We start from the raw sequence: 25,418 nt of genomic DNA, 5'->3' as shown, positions 1-25,418 counted from the left end.
TGCTGGTAGGAGTGCAAACCTGTACAGCCATTTTGGAAATCAGTAAGGCAGTTTCTAATAAAATTGGAAATCAATCTACCTTAAGACCCAGTGATACCACGCTTGGGTATTTACCCAAAGGACGCTCAATCATACCACAAGGACATTTGCTCAACAATGTTTATAGCAGCATTATTCATAATAGCCACAACCTGGAAACAACCTCGATGCCCCTCAGATGAAGAATGGAGAATGGATAAGGAAAACGTGATACATTTACACAATGGAGTTCTATCAGCAAATGGATGGAACTAGAAAAACCATCCTGAGTGAGGTAACCCAGACTCAGAAAGACAAACACAGAATGTACTCACTCATAAGTGGATTTTTTCAAGTATTTATATGTCTGCTTTTTAAAGTTCTAAACCAAATGGATTTTAACATACAGAATCTAATAGCCATGATATTTCAAAGCAGTTGGAAAGGACTGTGGTGAAATCCATAAAGCCCTGGACGTTTTGATTGGTGAATTCCAGATGAGAGCATTCAGTCATCCTGTGGCATAAAAGACAGGGACTCTGTATTAAGCTTTGTCAGTTCAAATCCAAGGTCTTTACCAAATTAACCACCAGAGAGTAGGAAAATTATCTAGCATATCTGTACCGAATATCCTTATCTATAAGATGGTGCGGTATTAATATCAACCACCACTGTGTCTGGTTGCCAAAAATAGTGATAAAAAATAACTCAGTGCTTCAAAGATAGTATATTACCAATAAACCTTATTATTTCCATTTCCTAGAGTGGAAAATGCCAAACATTTTTTACATCTCAACCCTAAAATAGGTTTAAAAATAAGAAAAGTATGTTTTGCTTTGTACATATGTTAAGAATTCTAATTCTGATTAGAAAACTCCTATATTATTTTCTAATCCCCAAAATTGTGGTTAAAATTATTTCTAAAATATGTGTAAATTTCTGAGTGTTATAGCCCAACTTTAAACCTCTCTGGGGATAACCCTAAGAAAGGATTTTATAAAATAAAAATCAAAACAAAATAAAAAACAAAGAAGACCAGATTTCTTCTGCTAAGATTGGCAGTTGGAGCATCTGTTATGTGTCCTGACTACAGGACAGTTCAGAGTGAACAGACAATGAACAGAAAGTGCACTCTATGATGGCCCCTTAGCTCTTGAATATCAGAGTGGATGTCTTAGAGCACACCTACCTGGGTACACAGGTGTATGACAAAATAAGTTGTTCTTTATGTTGAAACTGGAAGAATTCAGTCTTCTGCTGTTGGCAGTCCTGTACCTGACGTCATGCACATTTCATTCCTTATTTATTTATTTATGGTTTCTCTGTGGCTTTGGCAGTCCTGTACCTGACCTCATACACATTTCATTTATTCCTTTATTTATTTATTTATTTATTTATTTATTTATTTATGGTTTCTCTGTGGCTTTGGAGGCTGTCCTGGAACTAGCTCTTTGTAGACCAGGTTGGTCTCGAACTCACAGAGATTCACTTGCCTCTGCCTCCCCAGTGCTGGGATTAAAGGCATGCACCACCAATGCCCACCGAGCACATTTCATTTAGTTAATGCTAGGATCAATGTGTGAGGATGACTTACTCAAGGCAGTTTGCAGTGGAGCCTGGCTTCAAATTATCCATGTTTCAAAGTGGCCTTTTTCCTCTCTCTCTCTCTTTCCTCCCTTCGCCTTCGTTCTTCTTGACTCACTTCCAGTGAAATCACAATTCCAAATATTTTAGACAGTCAACACTGTACTATCCATTTTTATGTGCAGTATGTCTAGTGGCATGATGGAAGCCAAAATGTCCTCCCAGACAGTTGTAGACATCCAAGTAATCACTCAGTTCCAAATTATGTGCTTTGAGTAGACTTTCTCAGCAACTGTAGGAGAGACAGTGATTGTGGGATTCAATTACACCAACATGAATCCAAAACATTACTCAATTAGAAAGAAAAATGAATCTGCTAAACTGTTTAGTATAACTGAGGGAAAAGATATTTTTTAACTTTTGCAACATGCAAGCAATAGTTTTGATTTATCTTAGCTTCCTTCCAACCCCTCCCCAAGAAATATGTAACCCTGGGAAATTGTACTCAATGGGTACTTTTAAAAAGTAAGTCCAAACCAGAAACAAATCTGTCAAATGATTTTAATATAGGACACTGTATGAGGTTGACAAAGAACTTGAGAAACCAAACTTCAGATAAGAAGCCCACAGACTAATTAACGAAAGGAAGAAGAGGCTGTTGTAGAAGGCAATGAGAAGGATCACTCAGAAGGTAAAATCGCAGATAGGGTTGGTGAGGCTGGACCGATGGAAGAGATAATGTGACTGCTGAGGATACCACGGACACGGAGGGAAAGACTGTGAACATCTTCCCTTCTCTCTTATCTCCCAGTCCAAACTATCAGAAACCATCTGACACCAGTGTCTGGAAGAAGTTGCCTGAGTGTGTCAAATCAGTACGACCTCAGGGGAGTGATTTGTGGATTCAACTTCCTCCCACATTTTTTCTCACTTCTCTTGAAAATGCTACAGTGGAACAGAGAGCACAAGGTGTTTTCATTCTGCCTGAGGAGGTTTCGAGTCAGGAAGCTTAAGGATTCACCCTGCAGTGGACAGAGATAAGCTCTAGTCAGAAAATAAGATTTTAACACACAAAGACGATTCACCAATGAAACTGCTTTAGAGAGAAACCAAAGTCAGAGCGCCGGTGGGTATTGTACGCACAACACAAAATGGGGGCAGACATGTCACATAACTGAAACCATGCATCTGTTCTCCCACTCTCTCATCACTCCCATTCAACTTGGTGGGGACAACCGGATAACGTGCAGAGAGTGAGAAGCTTTGGAACACTCGGTCCCAAGCTTCATCAAGCTCCTCCTCTCGGGGCTCAGAAAGCTATGTAGAAGAGTAGACAGACAGGTTGTAAGAGCCAGAGGGGATGGATGACAGCAAGAACACTGTATTCCAAGCACAATGGAATGGATGCACACAGGATGAGCTAACAGAGACTCAGACAGCACACACAGGCCCTACACATAGAGTCCCCGCACTGAAGTGGGGATGTGGGCATGAGCTCCCATCCCCACCCAAGAAGCTCTCTCCACTTGACAACTGCTTGCAAAGGAAAAATCCGTTTTCTCTAACAGTCTCACTCTTAAGGGCAGGCCCTGTGCCCGGCAGTCAACAAACAACACGAAAAGAACTCAGTGGTGTTTTTGTGGACTTTCTTTGTCTCATGTTAATTTGTTTGGGCATTTTTGTGTGTGTGTGTGTTCTTGCCAGTCTTTTGCTTTTATATTACGGTTTTCAATTTTGCATTTTAATGGTGTGTGTGTGTTTGTATGTGTACTGTGTGCCCGTGTGTCTTGGAATATATCCTCTGTGATTTTTTGATTTATTATTGTTGTTGTTGTTTATTTTCTTTTCTACTTACCTGTTTGCTTTCTAAAGAGAGAGTTGGGGGAAGAGAAAGAATGCATGGAGTTGGATGGGTGGAGAGATAGGGAGCAGATAGGGCATGGGAAACTGTGATCAGAATATACTGTATAACTATTACTGTCAGGAACATTTTTAACTGCTATACAAGTCAAAACATAGATATAAATAATGATCTTTAAGTCCCTAACTTAAAATGACATTATTTCAGCCTTCTTTTTTCAGGAAATAACTCACTAATTTCTTTAACCTTACTACATTATTAGCCAGAATGAAGTAAGTGTGTTGGGGACTGCTAGAACCTTGAACAAAATGGAGTCTGTCAACCGTTTCTTGGCCTTCCGCCTACGTGACTGCGAGCACACATGCCCTTGAGACAAAGGAAAAGGCTAACCATTAAAGTTAAATTTACACAGGGCAGCCCACCCGCCTAGCCAGGGGAAATACCCTTACAGAGCAATTGTCTTTGTTAACAAGATTATAGCGTTCTGCTGTACACTTCCTACCCCTCCCTAATTCCTGCACCTGACTTACGCTGACAAGCATTTGTGGAATGCAACTAATGACTGATGGAAAATTACAGCTTTGTCTTTACCGTATTTGGTGTATATTTGAATTGAGACTTGATTGACATGCTTGTACCACCCCCTGAGGTCCTTCCTCTATAAATTCCAGCGCGCCCCAAAAAATAAAGGCTCTTGATCAGCGAACGTTGTCTTGAGCCTGTTTCCATTAACCTCTTGAAGTTCACTTTCCAGATCGGATCTGCTCGTGAAGGCCCACTAAATTAGTAGCGACCCTCATCACCTCACCCCCGCGGGTCGGGGGTCCCTTCCCGGGGGTCGCAACTGGCGCCCACGTGGGACACGAGTTACAGACCACCGATCGGACGGCAGAGGCGCGACGAGTCCGGAGCCCACTCATAAGGCGTCAGGTAAGCCCCATCCGGGTGGCGCAGAGTAGGGTTAGTCTAATGACCTAGGTTAACACCGCCGTCCCATCCGTCCCGCGAAAATGGGGACTAGTATCAGCAAAGAAGCTAGATTTATTAAAGGAATTCAAGAAGAATTAAGAGATAGAAACATTGAGGTTAAGAAAAAAGATTTACTTAAGTTTTTGCTTTTTGTACATGAAGTTTGTCCCTGGTTTGTCATTACCTGCCCAAAAATAGTTTGCAGTACTTGGGAACGGGTCGGGGCTGAATTAACTAATTATTTCGAAACCAAAGGCTCTGAAAGTGATAAAAAGATTATGCAACAGTATTGGGATCTCTTAAAAGGTATCATTGTTAACGCAAAGGAAAGCCCCGAAATGAACAAATTCTTAAAGATGCCCAACAACATCTAGAGGTTGCTTCCCGAGGGTGCTCTCGTGCCAGCTCCAGAGCAAGTTCTGTCGCTGATCTTTCTAAAGATTGTTCCTCTTCCTCTGCTAACTCTGACTTTGATAAGCTTCCACCTTCTCCTCCTGATCAACCTACCTCATTTGCCCCTAAAGCTCGCTCTTCAGCCACCGGTGGCATCTACCCCTCCCTACGGGCTGTCGCCTCTGCTCCTACTGAGGAACCTCTCGATCCTGGGGATGCCCAGGAGCTAGAGGAAGAGGCTGCTGCCTACCTTCAGGCCTTCGGGCGCGAGGTCTCTCTGGCCAGGAGACCTCCTCCCTATGATCTTTCCTCGCTCCCTGATCCCCCTCGATCTGTTGCTCCCAAATACTCCTCCACTGTCGATTCTCTTGCTTCCTCTCTCGTTCAAGCTCTCAGCGACAAGTTTTCACAGCTCTTCTCTTCAGCATCACCTAAACTCCAGTTCCCTCTTTTTGGCCCTGAAGGGGAAGGAGCCGAACCGCCTCCCCCTACTAGACCTCTTCCTGCGGCACAGGGGCGACCACGCACTAGACAGGCAGTTCGAGCCGAAGAAGCGGCTCGCCAAAATCCCGACCCCGATGCCATTGAGCCAGACCCCACTCCTGATGAGGGAGGCACAGCGGGAGGATTAGACCTCCCTGACCGCCCTGTTCACGAACAGCTCTTAGAGTATAGGGTTATTAACAAAAAAGACCTACATGAGCTTTTCAAGGCAGTTAATACCTATGGCATTATGGCCCCCTACACCTTGTCATGCCTTGAATCTGTGGGGGGCGGCGGAGTTGTCATGCCTTTTGAATGGAGGGGTGTAGCGAAGACCGCACTGAAAAGGGAGGTATATTTATTATGGGAAGTTGATTTTTTAAGCCGCTGCAAAGAATTAGCTGGAGGGGACAATGACTTATTCGCTCGTATCTCTGGTTCCGCTCCTTATGATAAACTTGCTGAGCAACGGAAGTTCCCCCGCAACCTCCTTGCCAATTCAGCCCTAGCTGCTATGGGAGCATGGAAGTCTCTACCCCGGGCAGGCACCTCCACGGCTCCTTTAGCCCAAATTGTTCAAGGCCCTGATGAATCCTATAGCAGTTTTATTTCCCGCCTCCTTGAAGCTGTAGAAAGAATTTTGGGTGTCCCCTCCACTGATACTGATAATACTTTAGTGAAACAGTTGGCTTTTGAAAATGCAAATGATACGTGCAAAAATATTCTTAGGGGAAATTTGAAAGGAAAAACTTTACATGATATGATCAGCCTATGTAGAGAGGCCGATCCCTTTGTTCACAAAATAACTAAGGCCCTTGTTGCTTTTCAAGGGCAGAACAAAGGAAAGACTTGCTTTCAGTGTGGTGCCCCTGGCCACTTTGCCCCCCGCTGTCCCCAGCGGCAGGCCCTAGCACCGCAGACAGGCAATTTGGCTCCCCGCCCTCCCCCTTGTCCTCGGTGCCGCCGCGGCCGCCATTGGGTCTCGGCTTGCCGCTCCACACATGACATTGAAGGCAACCCCTTGCCCCTTGTTCAGGGAAACGGGTTGCGGGACCAGCCCCGGGTCCCACAACTTACCAACTTTCAACCGGCCTCGGGGAACAGCCGGTCCCGCCACCAGTTTGGCCCTTACCAGCATTCACTACAAACCCCACCCCAGCCAGCACAGTTTGCAGCCCTGCAGCATGCACCAGCAAGCCAACCTTTGGTGCCTCGCAGTATGCTGCCCCCACAGCAACCTCCCTTGTCAGGGCCACCGCCGGCAGTGCAGGATTGGACCTCTGTGCCTCCTCCCCAAGGATATTAAAACCCGAGGATGGGGTACAAGTTATACCCACTGGAGTCTATGGACCCCCACCCTCCAATACTTTTTTTATGGTTATTGGCAGAGCCTCTGCAACCATCAAAGGCCTTATTGTCCAACCTTCTTTGGTGGATAATGATTACACAGGAGAAATCATGCTCCTTGCGGTGGCCCCCTATCACCCCGTACAAATTGTCCCTGGCCAACGCATTGCCCAGGCTCTCCCTCTACCCATGAATGCCCAATTCCCCGCCTTGTCACAAGATCGAGGTATCACCTTCCCTGGCTCCTCTGAGATTTTTTGGGTCCGCGCCATGTGCCGGGTCCGACCCCCGCTATCTATTAATATTGAGGGAAAAATCTTCTCTGGCCTATTAGATTCTGGGGCTGACACCACGTGCTTCTCCCCTACCCAGTGGCCCCCCGAATGGGCTACGGTTTCCTCTTTTGATACTGTTTCTGGGGTGGCGGGCTCTGTCAAAAAGGTCCTCATTAGTGCTAACAGGTTAGTCTGGCAGGATGAAGATGGAGACACAGGTCTTGTTCGCCCCTACATTATTCCTGACTTGCCTATTAATTTGTGGGGCCGGGATATTATGGAACAGATGGGAGTTTACATTATAAAATGTAAAAACCCAGCAGCAGTAAAACAAATGCTTGCACAGGGATACACCCCAACTAAAGGTCTTGGAAAGAATTTACAGGGCATATCACGACCTGTTAACCCTCCCATAAAATTAGATAGAGCAGGCCTTGGCTACAGCCCCCTGCTCAAAATTTTCAGTAGCGGTCACTGCCTCCCCTGCGCCCCAGGCAGATAAAATCACCTGGATAAATGATGATCCTGTCTGGGTGGGGCAGTGGCCTCTAGCTAGAGAAAAACTAGAAGCGGCCCAGCAGCTTGTGCAGGAGCAATTCAATGCTGGCCATATAGAACTCTCCACATCCCCTTGGAATACCCCTATTTTCGTTATCAAAAAGAAAACAGGCAAGTGGAGACTTTTACATGATCTAAGAGAAATTAACAAAACCATGGTACCCATGGGAGCCACCCAACCTGGGCTCCCGTGCCCCTCTGCTATTCCCAAAGGTAGCTTTAAAATTGTTTTAGACCTAAAAGACTGCTTTTTTTCTATCCCTCTACACCCTGAGGACTGTAAGCGTTTTGCGTTCTCCGTGCCCTTAACAAATTGTATTGGCCCCAACCCTAGATACCAATGGAAGGTTTTACCTCAAGGCATGGCCAATAGCCCTACCCTTTGTCAAAAGTATGTTGCCTCCATTATAGATCCATTTAGAATTCTTTACCCTTCGATTTATCTCATTCATTATATGGATGACATTTTATTGGCCTGTAACGATGAGTTACTTGTCCAACAGGCTGCAAGAGATCTTATTAACACTTTACAACTTAGAGGATTTAATATTTCAGAAGATAAAATACAGGTCCACCCTCCGCAGCTTTTTCTTGGTTTTGAATTACTTCCTAATCAGGTTAAAACCCAAAAGGTCCAAATTCGCACACATCATCTTAAAACACTCAATGACTTTCAGCGCCTCTTGGGTGACATCACCTGGCTTAGGCCCTATTTACAGGTGTCTACCGGTGATTTAAAACCTCTATTTGACATCCTTAAAGGAGACTCCAACCCCAACAGCCCACGGCGGCTTACCGCCGAGGCAGCCAAAGCCCTGGCAATAGTTAATACTGCAATTCAAAATCAGTTTATCACTTACTATGATGCCGCCCAACCCCTCAACCTTATTGTTTGTCCCACTGCCATTGCGCCCACTGCGGTCTTATGGCAGCTAGCCCCTCTTTTTGGATACATCTTCCCTCATCCCCTAACAAGGTGCTAGCCACGTATCCCCATTTAGTACTTCAGCTCCTTATACAAGGCTGTGAAGCCTCTGTTAAGCTTTTTGGTTGCCAACCCACTAAAGTTATTGTTCCTTACACCAAGCCAGAACTTCAATGGCTAATGGAAAACCATCAAGAATGGGTCGTTTTCACTTCAGGGTTTTCAGGCACCATGGATAACCACTATCCCCCAAATAAATTGCTTCAGTTTTTGCGCTTGCACCCTGTTGTTTTTCCGAAGATTACCAAACTTCAGCCCATTCCTAATGCCTCCTTAGTTTTTACAGATGGCAGTTCTAACAGCATGGCTGCCTTTAAGGTGGACGGCGTTATTCATCAAGTGCCCACACAGCACACCTCGGCACAGCTTGTCGAACTTGCTGCGATAGTTAAAGTTTTTGAGTTAGTTCCCCAGACTTTTAATTTGTATACAGATAGCTGCTACATTGCAGCGTCCCTTCCTCTTTTAGAAACAGTCCCTTATATTAAGCCCTCTACCCCTGCCTCTGCCCTTTTTGCCAAGATACAGGAACTCCTTTTACTTCGCACCAACCCATTTTTTGTTGCTCACATTAGAGCACACACTGATCTTCCTGGCCCTCTGGCTGAAGGAAATGATTCAGTTGATAAGGCTACACGACTTCTAGCTGTTCTTGATCAGTCTAACTCTTTACAGTTAGCACAACAAGCTCATAGATTACATCACCTTAATGCACAAACGCTTAGGCTACAATATTCCATCACTCGAGAACAGGCTCGAGAGATAGTTAAATCATGCAAAGCTTGCCTTTCCCTTTTGCCTGAGCCTCATACAGGAGTCAACCCCCGTGGTCTTGTGCCTGGTGAGCTTTGGCAAATGGATGTTACTCATTATTCTGCCTTTGGTAATCTTAAATATATTCATGTTACGGTGGATACCTTTAGTGGCTTTGTTTGTGCCTCTCTCCAAACAGGAGAGGCCACCAAAGACGTTATTGCCCATATTTTACATTGTTTTACTATTATTCCTGTCCCTATCGCCATTAAAACTGACAATGGCCCAGGGTACATTAGTTCCAAATTTAAGGATTTTTGTAAAAAATTTGGCATTACCCACAAAACAGGAATTCCCTTTAACCCTCAAGGACAGGGAGTTGTAGAGCGAGCTAATCAGACCTTAAAAAATATGCTCTTTAAGCTTTCTTCCGAAAGCAAAACCCTGTACGCTCGCAAAGGCAAGCATCGCCTACTTTTAAATCATGCACTTTTTGTGCTCAACTTTCTCTCTCTGGACAACAATGGCCAATCAGCTGCTGATCGGCTCTGGCACCCTTCCACCTGTGAAAACTTTCGACAGGTACTTTGGAAGGATGTGCACACGGGCCAATGGCTCGGTCCTCACCCAGTCCTTATCTGGGGAAAAGAACATGCTTGCTTTTATAACACCAGCAATGGAGAAACGCTGGCTTCCAGACAAACTGGTCAAGCTTTATAACCCTCCCAGGGAAAAAGCCCCTGAGGAATCTCTTGTTTTCTCTTTCAGATGCTGTTGATAACAAAACTCCCAGTAAAGATGACGCCACATCGCCTGCTACTTCTTCCATTTCTCCTTTTGAATTTTAGTTTCCCTCCTTACATCCCCCGGCCAGACAGCTTAATTCTGGCCCACCACCACTTAATCCCCTTTGTTCACGCAGTTGGTGCAACCTCCTGCATATCCAGTTTACGGCTGCAGGAAAAAGGTTCCTCTGGGAAGGTTCCCGAGGAGCTTACTGGGGTCTACGCCTATATGTTTCTGGCACGGACCCAGGCCTCACCTTTTCCATTAGACTTTTGAAAGAAATCCCTTCCTTTCGCCCTATTGCTGTTGGCCCCAATCCTTTTTTATACCCCTCTGGCGGTGGCTCATTCCTACCCAAGGCTGCCGCCCCTCGCCCTCTTCCTAATCTCCATTCTCTAGCTCCCGCTGCCGCCACCACTGTTTATCAACCCACCATGCCCGCCGGTCCAGTCTCCACCGAGGACCTCATTCTTCAGATGGTCAACACCTCAGCCCAGGCACTCTCCAACACCACCTATGAGCGCTGCTGGATTTGCTATTCTCCCATCCCTCCATTCTACGAAGGAATTGCAGCCTTCGGCTCACCCATCTACACCAACGACACCAATCTGCTTCGCTGGGGCACGCAGCCACAACCACGTGGCATGACCTTAGGACAGGTCGTGGGATCTGGACTCTGCCTTTTGGGACCACGTATGCTTCCCCCCACCCCGCTGTTAGAAGCATGTACTCAAACCATGCAAGTTGCTGCTCATGCTTCCTTTCTTATTGCCCCCAACCTCACCTTTTTTGCTTGCTCCACAGGGTTATCCCCACATATTATTGTAGATGTTTTTCTTGCGCACAAGGACTACTGCGTCCTTGTTGTACTTGTGCCCAAATTGACTGTTCGCCCTGAATCTGATTTATTGCCCCAAAGTGATCCAACTGTAACTCTCTCTCGCCAAAAAAGAGAGCCGGTCACCGCCCTCACACTAGCCATATTGGTTGGTCTGGGTGCGACAGGTGCTGGCACAGGAATTTACTCCCTAATCCACACAAAGGACTCTATTAATGCTCTAACCCGCACTGTTATTAGAGACGTAGATGAGCTAAAAAGAGGTTTAGATTACTTGGAACAAACTGTTGGTTCCTTAGCTGAAGTGGTACAACAAAACCGCCGAGGTCTCGACCTCGCCTTTTTGCGGGAGGGAGGAGTTTGTGCCGCCCTTAAAGAGGAATGTTGCTTTTTCAAAGACAAATCAGGATTAGTTAGAGATAGTATCAGAAGAGTTGAACAGAGTCTGGAAGAAACAAAAAGAAATTTGGATCAAAGTGAATCTTGGTACAAAAATTGGTTTTCTACCTCTCCCTGGCTATCGACTTTGCTGCCTAGTTTGTTAGGACCTTTTATTGGCCTTATGTTACTTATTTCCTTTGGTCCTTGGGCATTTCGTCGCCTTACTGGTTTTGTTAAAAATCAGGTTGATGAGAGCTACCAAAAATTCAGTTCAGGTTCACTATCAGCAGCTCTCTCAACAAGACCCCGAAGAACCTGAGGCTGTAGACAAACCTACATTCCAGCCTTTGAGCTTTCAGGAGTTTGAGTACCTGGCCAACCGCCCGCGTTCACTCTGCTCCAGGCTGTGGAGATGCTTAAGACGGGGATAGCTTGGTGCCAGAATCTGGGAGCAAACATGGCTCTCTAAACATTGCCGGCAAAAACTTAATTCGTATCCTCTCTCGCCATGTCCAGAACTGGAAGCCCACCAGGTAACCTAAGCCAGGCACTTCACCCAACTGCTCTCTTCTTTTACTATATAGAAAAGGGGAGATGTTGGGGACTGCTAGAACCTTGAACAAAATGGAGTCTGTCAACCGTTTCTTGGCCTTCCGCCTACGTGACTGCGAGCACACATGCCCTTGAGACAAAGGAAAAGGCTAACCATTAAAGTTAAATTTACACAGGGCAGCCCACCCGCCTAGCCAGGGAAATACCCTTACAGAGCAATTGTCTTTGTTAACAAGATTATAGCGTTCTGCTGTACACTTCCTACCCCTCCCTAATTCCTGCACCTGACTTACGCTGACAAGCATTTGTGGAATGCAACTAATGACTGATGGAAAATTACAGCTTTGTCTTTACCGTATTTGGTGTATATTTGAATTGAGACTTGATTGACATGCTTGTACCACCCCCTGAGGTCCTTCCTCTATAAATTCCAGCGCGCCCCAAAAAATAAAGGCTCTTGATCAGCGAACGTTGTCTTGAGCCTGTTTCCATTAACCTCTTGAAGTTCACTTTCCAGATCGGATCTGCTCGTGAAGGCCCACTAAATTAGTAGCGACCCTCATCACCTCACCCCCGCGGGTCGGGGGTCCCTTCCCGGGGGTCGCATAAGTGGCCATGCATTTTGTTTTCATACAACTGAAAAACTTCATTTATCTTCCCCAAACACCCATTTTATTTATCTTAAAGTGTAGTAATATATTTTTTGAAGATGGGCTTGTTTGTTTGGTTTTTTTATTCCACTCATGTTTTTCTGTCTTTCAAAATGAATTTGGTGGCTCAGACCCTTATCCAAAAGGGCAGATTCCAGTCTCCTTCTCAAGTCAGACTGTGAGCAGAAAGGTCTGATTTTAATTGAGACTGAATTCCACCAATTACATTACAAGAGAACTTTCTCAGCGAATTCTTTGGAAGGTTATCTTTCTCGAAGTTGTAGAACTAGGAAATGAAACGGATCATCAAGAAAATTCCTTCAGCTGTGTTCATTGCCCATCAAGGAGCTGGTTAGCTCATATATCAATTTTCTTTTCTCTCTTTTTTTCATTTTGTATTAAGTGATTTTTATCTACAAAATAAGATGACCCAGGGCACTGCAAAATGACTTGTAAGTTGATCCTGAAAGTAGGAAAGAGGAGGAATTTAAACAAGATGAGTATAGGACACTGAATTATCATGATCTGAACGAGAGTACATTTTTTACCCTAAACATAAAAAGCACTACTCTTGGTTAAATGCATATATATTTATATGTTTATACACATACACTCACAGTATTTAGTGAGTGTTTCTAAATGAGATGAGAACATTAAACTTTATAAAGTGTTTGGTTGGTTGCATTATATGGGTACCACTACTTCATAAGATGGATTGATGAAACACCTTTATTGCTGTCAGAGTTGAATACAACAGTTCTCATCTAGCAAGAAATAATGCATAAGTATTGTTTGGTAAGAATTTCATATCATGTTTCACATCGGTAGAAATTATGCATGCATTCATTTGTGTGCATGTATACATATTGCATTAATTCTATAATAATGTGTTGTTACTCTATCCTGAAAAGATTCCCAAAACAAGAGTGTTGAAACATTTGAATGTTCAGAAAAATATTAATATATGAATGGCCACCAAAAGAGAGGGGAGGTAATGAATAGGCCTACTGGAACACTCTAAGCGGTTTTTAGGCAAGAACATGGTGTAATGATCTCTTGTCTGTGTCCTCCACTAAACTTTAACTTCCCTCAAATTAGATCTTGTGTCCTTTATCTCTAATCTAATGCTAACATACTTTAAGGTACACTGGGAATTTTCATCATGGTTTCTGAATAGTGGAATGACCAAGTAGTATTATGTTCACTCCCATTGAAATGTTTCTTACATATAATTGAAAAGGAGTAATGTCATAGAATCCAATTCCCACATGCAGAATGAAACAGTGACCATAGGAGGTAGTATCTATATTTGTCATATTTAGAGGATTTCCATAACGTACCTGGAAATATGGACAATGTTTCCTTGTGAGCACTGGAGAGATTTCTCAGTAGTTAAGAGCAATAATTGCTCACAACCATCCTTAACTCTGGTTTCAGGGCATCATATACCCTCAGCTGTCTTCCATGGGTACAAGCACATACATAGTGCATATACATATACTCAGATATACATGCAAAAAAACCATAAAATAAATAAATAAATTTGGTTGGGGATGTTCCAGACAGGATTTCTGTGTAACAACACTGGCTGTCCTGGAATTCTCTTTGTAGACCAGGCTGGCCTCAAAATCACAGAGATTCACCTGACTCTGATTCCCAAGTGCTGGGACTGAAGGTGTGCATCACCATGCCTGGTTCAATTCTCTTTTAAAAAAAAAGATTCACATTTGTTTTATTCAAGCAAAGAATTACACACACATATGAAATGAGAGCTTCACTTAAATTTCTAATTCAGTTTATGAATCAGTAAGATTTGTGGCTTATAATAAGATATTTGGAGCCACTTGACAAATCATAATAACTGGTCAATGCAGATTATTGCAATTTAGAATTTATGAAAACTAAACCTTCTCAAAAGGTAGAACACGACTAAATTAACCTTATGATAAATTTGTATTTATAAAATTCAGACCACAGTATTTAAACTGCATCTTAAATCATATTTTTCTATCTTCTACTTTAATTATGTAAAGACTTGCACTAAATCTCTTGAAGCAAAAGTGTAGCATATTAGCAGATGGCTCCTGTGTTTAGTCCCACTGTCTGAGAGTTATCAGCAGGGTATGGTGGCACACATCCTTAATCCAACTGCTCAGGAGGCAGAGGTAGGTAAAAAGCTGTCAGTTTTGAGAATAGCCTGGTGTATTTATGAGTTACATGATGGCCAGAACGACATACTCAGGTCCTATCTTAAAAGGAAAAAAGTTTCATATTAAACACACTGGGAAGTTTTTATGAGTGGCTCTTTTCAATTCTCAGCCAACTACCCAGTGGCCTGAATGATATACTTCTAGACTTCCAACTTGTTATTGGCATTTGGCTATTTCAATACCAAACTTCTAATCTGAGTAAAGTGGGCTTTCTTGCTAAATTAACTTTTGTTGTTTCTTTTATTTTCTGGATTTCCAATGATACATATTTACTAGGAACAAATTCTGATACTTTTTCCCACCAGCTTTTACAATGGTTACATCAATAGTCAAAGGAAGCCTGTAATGTTACCCTAATTAGTCCAAGTAAATTGTATGGAGTCAGCATTTGAGGCAAAGACAACCAGCTCATTTGTTGGCCGGTGACATCTGACACAGCCTGGATACAAACAGAAGCTGGAGGATGGGGAAGTCGGAGGCATCTTGCTTCATTCTGATTTCTTTTCATAGTGATTTTTAAGTAAGGAGAAATACCCTGGAAACAGCAAGGTCCATGGACCATTTAACATAAATGCTGAAATGGTATCCTGACATGAATCAGGACTTCCAAAGAAACATGTAAGCCACAGTAGAGACAGAGCAAACATATTAACAGGAAAAGAAAAACAAGTGGCCACCAGTAGGGCAGAAATGTTCCAAGGCAGCCTGTAGGGGCCAAAAGAAGCCTGAGGAGTGCTGGTCTCGCATCACCTCTTTCCCATTGCCAAGTCACTCAGTTCTCGTCCTTGTGCAGCCTCCTATTGGTTTCCCATGAGTCAAAGCTTAGCTGCTTTGCTTTTAACAACTACAGGACACAATGTATGAAGAAAACAATTTAAAAAATAATAAATACCTTTAAATTTAAGAAAAAGCACTTATTTTCTGTTAGAAGTATGTTGATATTTATAAATGTGTTCTCATAGCAAGTTTGTGTCTTGTACTTTGTGACTCAAATGTCATGAACATTTCCATGCCTTTTAATATCATTTCACAGCATTGTTTTTAACATTTCATTGTTCCATTTTATCCACCTACTACAATATCTACTAGACATGCATGCCCTGGTGATAAATGTTCTCATCATTTGTAACTTGGGTGAACACTTGGTACCCAGTTGGTGGTACTGTTTGGAAAGGTTGTGGAAGTTTCAGATTGTGGAGCCTTTCTGGAGGAAGCACGTGACTGGGAGCGGACTTTGAGGATTAATAACCTCAGTCCACTTCCTGCTCTCTTCCTCTGCTCCCTGTGTGTGACAATATCAACCATCACAGATAGATTCTAAGGTGATTATTTGATAAAGTACCTGAAGCATAGAAGATATTCAGTAGTTGGTCATTTTGAGCTCGTCCTCAAGTGGTGATTAGGCAAATACTTACCATGATAACTTTATGCTTCGAAAATAGGCAGCAGAAGTCTGGATTGCTAGCGTGTGTTGTGCAAAGTGAAGTTCCAACAGCAAGCAAAGAGATGCCTCACAGAGTAAACACACACAGATTCTTGAGGGGTCTCTACTCAGGTAGAGGTTTAGGATCACAGTTGATAGAACACATGCTGGGTTAGGACACAGAGGAGAAACACACTGGGCTTCCACTACTCAATGAGGCAGAACACAAAACACGCACACACTTGATGCAAAGAGAACAAATAGTGAGGTGGCACTTTAGGCACCAAAGCCACATATATAAGAATGTAGATACACGGATACAAACAAAGCATCCACCAATCTTCATGGTCTGTTTATAAGTGGTAAATACAAGTACACATATTTCCTAATGACAATGCTTGACAAGTTATAACAATGCTGAGAAACTTAATCAGTGAGCCATTTCCAGAGAAGAAGACCTCTGAAGAATAATTTAAAAACATTATTACACAACCATCCTCTCATTCACTCGTGAATCCATTCAACAATCAGCCTCAGCCTCTTGCAATTGGGTTTCTGGGGCTGGAGGGACAGCTGAGTGGTTAAGAGCACCTCTTGCTTTTGCAGAAGTGATGGGGAAATCCTGTGTATATGTCAATAAAGCACTGTTGGCCAATAGGGAAGCAAGATAGGTGGGACTAGGAGTCCAGGAGGACTCTTGGTAGGAAAAACACAGGGAGTCAAGATGTAACCGCCATAGGGGTAAGCAGCCCGGAAACTTTTCTCTGGCAAGAGAAATACTTAGATTGGCAGTTATGGGGTAAATACTTACATCAGAGACATCCAGTAAGAAACAAACAAGGCCAACAGCTTCAGAATTAATACAGCGTCTTGTGTGTTATTTGGGGACTACAACGCAGCAGAGCCCAGGTGACTGGCAGGGAAAAACCAAAGCGGCTGGCAAGGAAAAGTCTTCTCTCTACACAGAAGACTTGGATTGTGTTTGTAGCACCCACATGGTGATTCACAACCATCTATAACCCCAGTTTCAAGGAATCCAACACCCTCTTCTGATCTCCATGGGCAACCAGGTATAAATATGCTGCACAGTCATACATGCAGGCAAAGCTCTCGTACGCACAAAATAAATAAATCTAAAACTTCTTTTAAGAGAAAATTGCACTATACTCTTTTGCCCCCAAGAGAAAAGAATTTCAGAACTCTGGTCAAGATGAGTATCAAATGTATTATTATTTTTAATAAATCTTCCTGAGGTTCCTTAGCCAAACCATCCCCATAAAATATCTAAAGTACAGTGTCTTCTCACTGTGACCACACATTTACTAGTGAGAAAGTGAAAAGGCAGAAATAAGAAACAAGTGCCAATTTCTGTCTTTGTTGCTGATTCCCTATGTTAGCAAATTCCTTGTAATCCATTGGTGCCAAGTCGTGAGCATTGAATTCCCAGGGTGCACCAGAACCCTATGCCAACTGGGTACTTCTGGGTGTTGCAGTCACCTCACTTTTCGGTTCTGGAGTTCTGTTCATAAAAAGAACTGCAGTTGGTGTCACATTGCACAAGTTCCTGGAGCCTCGGGGAGAATAATGACACAAATCAATAATGCTGTCTGGGAAATGGCTTAGAATAAAATATTCCAGAAGAGCGCGAGCATCACCCAGGGGGAGACTTCAAGTGCTGATTAAATATGGCTGCCTCAGCTCTCTTCCACGCAGTGACAGATGGGGACAGAGTGCTTACTTTGGCGTTTGATGCACTTTTCTGACCTAGGGTTACCAGAGTTACATTAAGTAACACTGAGGCTTCTGTGAGCTCGCACGCCCCCTGGAGGCCGACACTGCTCACACACACACACACACACACACACACACACACACATACAGAGACCCGCCTTTCAGGAGACCCACACACCTTGTAGGAAGTTTCTGACAGGGATTTTTCTCAGGCCCTACTGTAAAAGAAATTAATAAACAAAAATAGATAACAAACATGGTATGTACTCACTCATATATGGATTTTAGACATGGATCAGGATTGTGCCAGTCTGCACTTCCACTGACAGAGTCTGGGAAACAGGAAAGAACCTAAAAGATATGCATGGTACCCAAGAGAAGAGGAATGAGGCAAGATCCTCTGAACAGATGGGGAACACGGCGAGGGGTGGGAGGGAGTGGGAACTGGGAAGAAGAGAGGGGGAGAAGAGGAAGAGAGAGTAGGTCATGGGGGAACAGGAAGGTTGAGTGGTAGGTAGAATAGGGGGAGATCAGGATGAGAAATACCATAAAAGAGGGAGTCATAGGTTGGAAGACAGATCTGGCACCAGTGAGACCTCTAGTGATCTAAAGGGATGACACCAATTGGCAAGCTAAGCAATAGTGGAGAGACCACCTCGAATGCCCATTCCTGATAATGAACTTGATGTCTATAACAATCCGGGAGCCTTCATCAAGTGACTGATGGAAGCAGAGGCAAACACCCAGTTAAACACTGAACTGAACCCAAGGAACCCAGTGACAGAGAGAGAGGAGCGATGAGCAAATTGGCAAAGAATGGGCTGGCAAAACCAGCAGAGACAGCTAATCTGAACAGGGGAGAGCTCTTGGACCCCAGACCGACAGCTGGGAGGCCAGCATGGGACTGATTAAGACCCCCCGAATGTGAGAGTCAGTGAGGAGGCCTGGACAACCTATGGGGCCCTGAGCAGTGGATCAGTGTTTATCCCTGGAATACAAACAGACATTGTGTGTCCATAGCACAAAGAGGGATGCTCTCTCAGCCTGGACTCTTAGGGGAGTGCCTGGACCCTACCCTGAGTGAAATGACAGACTCTAGATATCCCCTTTGTGGAAGGAATTGGCAATAGGGTGGGAGGCTGGGGGGGATGATGGGGGAGTGTGGGAGTAGGGGAGGGAGAGGGAACTGGGATTGACATGTAAAACAAGCTATTTAAAATTTTTTTAAAAAGAAAAAAATTAAAATAATGAAAAAAAATCTAAAAAACAATGAAATAGATAACGCTGACTCTCCTTTTCCTCAGTCTCCATGCCTCAAAGGAAACAGAAAAAAAAAAGGTTCATTTATTCAAGGTGACAAAATGTCTTCGTGTACAAAAAATGAACGAAGTAGTTCAAATAGGAATTGCCGTTTGCAGGCTATCTAGATAAATGTCAGCTTTAAATCACGTTTGAAGCATTAAAAAAGAAATAATGAGCTCCAGTTTGCATTATCATGTATCAACAATTTATTCTTTCTGTATTTCTGCTGTGTCTGAACTACTGAGGCTTGAAAACATACTATGTGACACCCAAATAATATAAGTATGTTTATTTATCCATTCCAATCTAATTATGCTGTAAACTTATTGTAGCACTGATTTTAAAAGTTCCAACATCGGGGACTGGAGAGATAGTTCAGAGATCAAGAGACTTCCAGAGGACCTGGGTTCAATTCCCAGCACCCACATGGCAGCTCACAACTGTATATAGTTGCAATTCCAGGGGATCTGATACCCCCATACAGGTATCCATGCAAGCAAAACACCATTGCACATGAAATAAAAATAAATAAATAATTTTAGGTAAATATGCTCAACATTATTTATTCTACCAACTCTTTAATTTTGGCCTTTCATAGAGATAAAGCAAACAAGCAAATAAACAAAACATATTCTAATCCATGGAAATAAAAAGTGTGGGTGGCATAGCTATTGCCTGTGATACGAAGGACATTGATTTCCTCTGGGAGTGAGTCCTGTGTCCCTGGGTACCCTCTGTCTGGAGAGCGGTCCAGAAAGGGTTGTGGCCCACTCAACTATGTTATAAGTTTGATTGAAACCATTAGCTAGAATATAATGAATTCCATATGCCAGCCTTATTTGGTATTTTTTTAAAGATAGAATTTTTTAAACATGTAATTGTGATAAATCCACTCTGGGTAATTTGTGTATTTCTTCTCTCTCTCTCTCTCTCTCTCTCTCTCTCTCTCTCTCTCTCTCTCTCTCTCTCTCTCTCTCTCTCTCTCTCTCCTTTCTTCCTTTCCTTCTTTCTTTCTTTCTTTCCTTCTTTCTTCCTTCCTTCCTTTCTTCCTTTCCCTCCGAGATTCATTTTACCTACTATTTTAAGAAGTTAAATGGTATTTATACATCAGTGGCTCTAGGCTGACTGGGCTCAATGAATTCACATTCAGCCACTTTTCCCAATATCTTTTTCCTTAACAATTATTTAAGCATCTAGGACAACAGTTTTGCTTTTTCAAATCACTTGTGCCTACAAGCTTTTTGTTGATAGCTAGCCTTACTCCTCCTTAAATACAGATGTTCTGTAAGAAACCAGTAACTGAGGCCAACTTTCCATTTATTTAAATGGGAAAAAATTAAAATGTGCTGCATCATGATCCCAAGCTCCCAACCAAATTATTAAGACCTAGTAAGATTCCAATATACAAATAGCAAACAATGAGTTCGAATAGAAAGACTTAAAATAACTCTCAATCACTCAACAGCTAATACATAGTAAATGTGTGATTGTTCTGTGCAGAATAAGGTGGACTTTTTTTTAATGCTAGCAGCTTTCATGAAGAATCCTGATACTAATTGTACTTATAACATAAGCCTATCCCAATGTATTCATGAGTGTGGAAGAATGTTTTGCCCCTTTAAAAAAATAGCCAGCTAAATGATGCTGTGCCAAGGAAATACGCATATTAGGGCACTGAGTCCAAAGAAGCCATTCTCCCAGCAAACCTTCAACAGGGTGAGCTTTCTTGGTCAGTGTCACCCAGTAACTCTAGCAGCTGCCTCAAAACTACCTGATGGCTCATTGGGGACCATTAAGTCCAAGCTGGATGACCCTGTAGTCAAAATAGCTCACAGCTGTTGCCACCAGTATACTACCTTTTTGAAGCTGCCAGTGCAAACCACAATGAATCTGATGGCTTAAAGCAACAGAAGCTTGTTCTGTGACAGCTCTGGAAGTCAGAGGCTCAACACCAACGTGTCCTTGGTGTGACTTTGAGGCAGAATCTGCCTCCTTCATCGCACTTAGCTTCTCGCAGCTACTAGCAACACCTCATAGTCCTTGTCTTGCAAGCACACTCCCATTCTTCATGTTTCTGTCCTCATCTTCCTCCTCTGTCTTCCGTCACCTCTTACCAAGGTTAGAGTCCACCCTTGACCTTGACATACTCCTCCCAAATTTATAGACCAATCACACCTGCAGAGACTCTTTTCCATTTACTCATCCTCCCAGCTCCGGGTAAGTGTCTTCAAAAGTAAGTGGGCACATTCGACCTGTTGTAACATCAATTCTAGAAAACAGACCCACAGAGGCAAGGCTGTCACATGTCTCCTTCCCCCGTGGGCTTCAGCAACATAATTATCATTCATTCCATTACATCTTCTTTTCCTCTAGGAAACAATGAAGGGCTCTGAAGTTTTTGAGTAAGTTGGAGGGCAGGGGATTCCCCTAACTGAGGTAAGCCATACAGGTAAATTTTATCCTGGTTTCTTGAAGCTACCACCGCCTATAAGTCTAAAAGCCATCCTAGAGGCAAGGGGCTGAGGGTCTCCAGAGGCAGGACCTTGTGACCGGTGACCACCACGGTCTCTTTGGAGATGTATCAGGAGCATTGTGGGCTTTCTGATTCCCTTTCTTAGACATTGCTTCTGAAGTACTTCCTTTAAATCTGGCAAAAGACAGCTTCCCAGGTTAGATACAGTGTGTGAGTATAAAGCAAGGCTGAATCTCCAGACTGCAGTATTTGAAAAGTCTCTGAACTTCATAACTGGTGACTTGGACGAACATTACAGTACTTGTGGATAATTCAACAAGAAACTGAGCTCACGGATTCCAGCCCATTTTTATTAATAATGAGTAAAATAAGGACAATGTGTGGTGTGTGCAAATGTAGATACTTACACATTTTCATAAGCATATACGTCTATTTATATACTGTGTTTGTAACCAATGAAAACTCGCTGATGTCTCTGCAGAAGCCTTTTTGCTGTTGTTGTTATCAACGGACTTTGCCCTTCTAAGGTCCCTCACTACTCCCTCCTCTTTTAACTGCCTCTTTAATTTTTTTAAATAAAGTTTTCTTTCAAGTCCTCTACTGTTACAGTGTTTCGGCCATCAAAGTCCCCTCCTGGCCATTTTCATTTACCTTGTGACTCTGACCCTTTGTGAAACTGAGCATTTTCGGAGTAAGCTGATCCTGTGGGTCCCCAAGGATGTTATTCTCATTTATTCTCTCAGCCCTTTGAATGGAGCGGTCTGCTCTTGGCAGTGATTCAGCGGGGGCCCACATTCAAAGAAGCACACAGTCCTTTCTCTTCCTGGGGCCTTTCAAAACGCAGCCCGGGGTTTGTCGAAGGGCTCTAATGGATGTCAGTCATTGAGCACGTTACATTTCATTCATGGCTGCCAGCGAACGTGATGAGTCGAGCAGTAAGTAGTAAAAGAAAACCAGCAGACAATCGGGTTAATGGATCGTTTTCCCTGCCTGTGTGACACGGTGGGCCTGGGAGACACGACTGGAGAAATGAAACACAGGAGTTAGTGCTCTTGTCCTAACATCTCACCCAGGCCTCCTAGACAACCTCGGAGGGAAGAGCTCCGAGTGAGTATTAATCCGAAAGGCTGGTATCAGGAAGGAGCAGAACTGTGGAGCCCCAGTGCCTATTTCCCCCTCCCCAGGCTGTCATGAAACTAGACAGCCGGCTTCTGTGCCTCCTACATGCTTGGTTACCTCTGGCAGCTGGCTCTACTTTCCCAAACTTCACAATGCTTGGGATGCCACAACCTCTGAAGAGCTGCAAGGGGATGGTCGATGAAGCTCAGAGACAGTGGGGGTGGGGGGAGCACAGATGGGGGATGGGGACAAAGGCTTGGCTGGGACCTCTGTACCTGCCAACTGGTGTGTCACAGAGAGGCTAAAATTACTGGCTGGCCAATTATCTGATTAAAGAGAACCTTTCATTTGAGGCTTAAAAAAATCCAGACTGAAATCAAAACCTTCCAGTAAGTTACCTAAAGTATTTTTTAAAAATGGCCATAATCTACATGGGGGAGGGGAGGGTGGTTTTAAAAAGAAAAGGAAAGAAAAGGGGAGGGGAAAAAGAGGGAAGAAAGGAAAAAGGAAAAGAAAATGAAAAAAAGAAATGATGCAGGGAGACACACTTTGTTCTAGAATGTTCTCTGCCTTTCTTTCTTCCTTGGCTTTGCTTGTTTTGGAGGGGAGTTCCATAGCAATATTATGTACTAGAACCTCTGATATCAGATTTACTCTTAGTCATCTACACACACACACACAGCACTCATAATTATAGTTTCAAATTAGTTGAGTCAATTGATTAAGTAAGGTACCAGTGATCCCCAAAAGCAATTCATATTTTATTAGCTTTGGAGTTTCACCAGAATCCTCTTCTATTATGCAGCCCATGAATTACGTCTCTGTCGGGCCGCATCAGAACTGCATTTTTATGGGTCTTGGATTCCATAGAGACTGTTGTGGTTTGAGAATAGCAGAACAATGTGCTGCTGCTTCACCAGCCAGTAATGACCTCCTCCGTTGTTAAAGGCCCCAAACCACAGCAGGCAAGTGGGCTGAGCCTCCCTAGAGCAGGCAAGTGGGCTGAGCCTCCCTAGAGCATGTGACAGCCTGAAAGGTGACCCTCAGCTCTTCTTCAGTGCATGCTGAGTTGTTGTCTTGAAATCTTACTAATAACTTCACCATGGTTTATGCTTTAACAGAGGAGAGAGAGAGAGAGAGAGAGAGAGAGAGAGAGAGAGAGAGAGAGAGAGAGAGAGAGAGAGACTGCAAATTGTGGAGTCAGCAAACAGCAATGTCAGAACTTATTTTTAGAAAACTCAGTCTAGAATAAAGACTTCGAGGTTTCGAGGGCACAAAATAACTGGGTGCTGGTAGTGCTGCTCAATGGCAGAGCTCAAGCTTCAAATGCTCAAGGCTCTGCATTAAGCCCAGCATGTATGCATACCGGAATACACACACACACACACACTCTCACGCATGCATGCACGCACACATATACAATACACATACACACAGAAATACATGCACAGACACACAGAAATACATGCACAGACACACACTCTATTGTGCACCTTGGTTTGAAAAAAATTAGACTAGTGAGTAAATACAGGAGAAAGGAAACAAATGGAAGAAGAGGAACGAAAACAGCAGGAAATACTACGGAGGGAGGGAGGGGCCACAAGGAAGAAGTAGACGGAGAAAAACCTCACTTTTTCAATTCATGAATGTATGACCTATGCTCAGATTAGCACGATCAAGGGCGCACACCGACAAATGGAAGGGTGACTGTACACACACAAGCATGCACCCACACGAACCTCAGAAGCCATAGAAAGACAGGTGCCGACAACAGCATGATTGAATTTGTTCTCCCTACGCAGTGGGCAGTTCTATTCGCAAACCCCATCCCAAAATACACACACTTGCATGACATGGCTGTTGCCATCTTGTCATCAAGGAGAACTTTTCTAGTGCTTATTTCTTGTTCCTTCTCCAGTCTACCCCAGATCTACGTACACCTCTTACAGGGTGTAAGTAACAGCATTACAGCCGAGCCAGCTCTGCCTCACAAGAACTTGCCATCTTGCCCTTACCTGCTCCCACAGGTGGCACACAGACCCTGCCCACGGCTCGCCATAACTGGAGCTCCCGGTACAGGATGAACTCAATTGTTTCAAAAGCGCTTTCATCTGGGAGCCTAAACTCACCAACCTCTCCCATTCTTTTTAGTTCTCTAACTGGGTAGCAGTGTCTATGTTTCCCCTACCCCTCCACCCACTATGGAAACAGCCTTTGAAATTGTTAGCACAACTTGTCGTTCTCTCTGGCAAAATGAGTACACTCCCCCAGCTACTCCTTATGTGATATGGTTTCCAGACCTGTCACCATTCTTCCTTTGAACGTGTTCCAGTTCGCTGTCAACTTCCCTCTTAAAATGTGGTGCCCGGGACTCAACGAAGCACTTCCTGTGTGACCATCAGTGAAGGGGGTGAGACCAGGAACTCCCTTGATGTGGACCCTGTGTTTCAATTAATAGAGTGTAAGACTGAAGGTTTAGCATTAGCAGCAGACCCACATGCTTGAGTTACATTAGCTTGAATTCAAACCTAAAGACTGTTTTACTAACAATTCATTAAGAAATCAGATATCATCTATTCTTTATGCAAGCAATCAATTATTTGAGGGACTAGGATAGTGAAAGATAAGAGGGTGAAGAGCTTGCTGTGTACGCATGAGAGCAGTGTCTTACTATGTGAAAACATTGCTGGAGGGAGCAGAAGAAATGAACCCATCACCTGGGGCTGA

At 43.5% G+C, this 25,418-nt stretch overlaps 2 long non-coding RNA genes across 2 annotated transcripts; both read right to left on the bottom strand.

The window, feature by feature from the left end:
- Nucleotides 1-360: 360 nt before the first annotated feature.
- Nucleotides 361-3,818, bottom strand: LOC121132794. The gene is made up of 2 exons (XR_005869420.1): nt 1,613-3,818; nt 361-534 (listed from the first exon to the last, which is right to left on the bottom strand). It is a non-coding gene; the product is annotated as an uncharacterized LOC121132794 (long non-coding RNA).
- A 16,581-nt stretch (nt 3,819-20,399) lies between these two features.
- LOC121132795 lies at nt 20,400-25,130 on the bottom strand. Its single transcript, XR_005869421.1, has 2 exons — nt 24,992-25,130; nt 20,400-22,593 (listed from the first exon to the last, which is right to left on the bottom strand). It is a non-coding gene; the product is annotated as an uncharacterized LOC121132795 (long non-coding RNA).
- Between the last annotated feature and the right edge of the window lie 288 nt (nt 25,131-25,418).

This window comes from Mesocricetus auratus, unplaced genomic scaffold, assembly GCF_017639785.1.
Source record: "Mesocricetus auratus isolate SY011 unplaced genomic scaffold, BCM_Maur_2.0 Super-Scaffold_100018, whole genome shotgun sequence".
Taxonomy (NCBI): domain Eukaryota; kingdom Metazoa; phylum Chordata; class Mammalia; order Rodentia; family Cricetidae; genus Mesocricetus; species Mesocricetus auratus.
The sequence above is the reverse complement of the archived record's forward strand: the minus strand, read 5'-3'. Positions and strand labels throughout refer to the sequence as shown.